Source organism: Rosa chinensis, chromosome 7 (genome assembly GCF_002994745.2).
Source record: "Rosa chinensis cultivar Old Blush chromosome 7, RchiOBHm-V2, whole genome shotgun sequence".
Lineage (NCBI taxonomy): Eukaryota > Viridiplantae > Streptophyta > Magnoliopsida > Rosales > Rosaceae > Rosa > Rosa chinensis.
The window spans coordinates 37,174,664-37,176,867 of record NC_037094.1 but is presented as its reverse complement, the minus strand read 5'-3'; the positions used below and the strand labels follow the sequence as shown (position 1 = coordinate 37,176,867).

The window sequence follows — 2,204 nt, the reverse complement described above, 5'->3', positions numbered from 1 at the left end:
AAATTTTAAGAATCTTCAAATAATTATTGTTCAGTTGCAAACTTTATGTGCATTTAGTTTCTTTGATTTCAATACTTAGTCTACAAGAAATTTAAGTGTCGCAGTTTGTTCACAAACCGATACCTTTTGGGAAGAACAAAAATCAATGTCATAAACTGAGAAGGACACATAAATTAAGCAGGTTAATGTTATACATTTTCTCCAAATTTGTGCCTCGTTAATAAAAAAATATGCAAGCATGTACCTTTCTCGGCCTTTTGGCTAAGATAAAGAGTAAAAAAAATCCTTTAAGACGAAAGGAATGTGCAGTTTACAAGAGTTGAAACACAAAATAAATAGATAGAGACAAAAGCAGTGGGTATACCTTGTAGTTAGGAGTCGGTTTTAGGATCCCACATCCCAAATATCTGATACGTGGATCAATGGTTCACATGATATTAAATTAATTTTTTTAAGGGGTGGATTCACCACAATAGCTTGCTATTAGGATTCACACGTGTCATCCTTGCGTTGCACTATTGCAAGGTTTGGCGCACCCTACCAAATCAAGTTTAAGTTTTTAACAAGTTTTTATCTAATAAAACATTAGTAATCATAAAATATGTAGGATCTATTTGCTGCTGGCACAGACACAAGTTCAGCTACAATGGAATGGGCAGGGGATTTAAAGAAACATTTTGGGTTCACCCAACAGTTTCCTTTCTACTCCCCCATTAAGCAAAAACAAACATAGAAATTGGTGGGCATATAATCCCAAAGGGTGCACGAGTTCTAATCAATTTTTGGGCCATAAGCATAGACCCCATCACTTGGGACAGCCTAAACTTGTTTATGCCTGAGAGGATCCTGCTATTAGACAACCAAATTGATGTTACAGGAAAAAAACTTTGAGCTTATTCCGTTTGGTAGTGGAAGGAGAATATGTCCCGGACTTCCATTGGCAGTAAGAATGTTGCACTTGATGTGGGGTTCATTAATTAATTAACTGTTGCACCAGAGACTATGAACATGGAATATAAAGTTTGGCCTCGCCTTACAAATGGCTCAGCCTCTTAGAGCTGTGCCCAAGAAGTTATAGGAGGAGGATTACCTATATATTCGGCTTGGTTTTGTGTATTCTCTTGGGAATTGGAACCTTTTTCTTGGCTCCTCATATTCGGTCTCTTTTAATTTTCTCATGTGTGAGTGCGTGCATTTTTTCCTCCTTATGAAAGAAGGTTATAATCCATTAATTGTTGCTCGAATAATCTTCACGCTCATATATATTATTATTTTGAAGCGAGTCATGAAAAGAGAAGAATACGAGAACCCAAGTAACAAAGAAAACCAATTAATTTTCATGTTAAAGTACATCTTAATTAACAGTCTTCTATCCAAACTTTGTCTTTCAGAGCAAGTACGTAGTACTAGCTAGCTAAATGGGCAAGTTTATGAGCCAAACATTGATCCGACAATCCTCTACAATATGACCACACTAGATTTAATGTGTCCAGACCAGCTCGAGACATAGCAGTGATTAACAATGAACAGAAGCCACTCTTAAGGAAGACGTATGTAGATGAACAAGAGGAGCCAGATCAAGTGGTAAGAGTACAAAAACGTACGTACGTTGGTATTTTGTTAATTACTGGATAAGGTCAATTCATATCAAGAAGGCCTTATGGCATAAGGTCTTCCCTGCTTGTTGTTGAGTCTGCATCATGATTTGTTCTGGTGATCGACCGAGGGCCGGTGTTACGAGCTTCCCGGTCTCGAGCAGAATATCATAGTTCAAATAGTAATTTGTTATAGACATTGTTATTAATTTGTTTGGGTGTCTATGCTGTAGATAGGTTTATGATAAGTCTAATTTATAGCCTTTTGAAAATATTTCTTGTGAAATTTCAGGTTTACACCATATTGTTGGTGTTTCAAAAGTAGCTATTTGCTCAAGCCATTAATTGCTACTAACTACAAATTTTCTCATCCAAAAAAAAAAACTGTAAATTTTGATGACCATCAACAAAAGGCATAGGTTTCTAATGTACTTACGTGTACATAACATACACAGAATATACAATTGTTTGAATCACTGATTAGGTTTCTTGTTTGTTTCTCTTTTGTAATTTTTCAATTCGAGTAAGGGACACGTTTCTAAAAAATAATAATAATAATAAAATAACATGCAATAATTATGAAATGTGTTCCATTTTTCTTTTTCTTAT

At 35.3% G+C, this 2,204-nt stretch overlaps 1 pseudogene; it reads left to right on the top strand.

Annotated features, from left to right (window-relative positions):
* Window positions 1–240: 240 nt before the first annotated feature.
* LOC112181034 lies at window positions 241–541 on the top strand (annotated as a pseudogene).
* The last annotated feature ends 1,663 nt before the right edge of the window (window positions 542–2,204 follow it).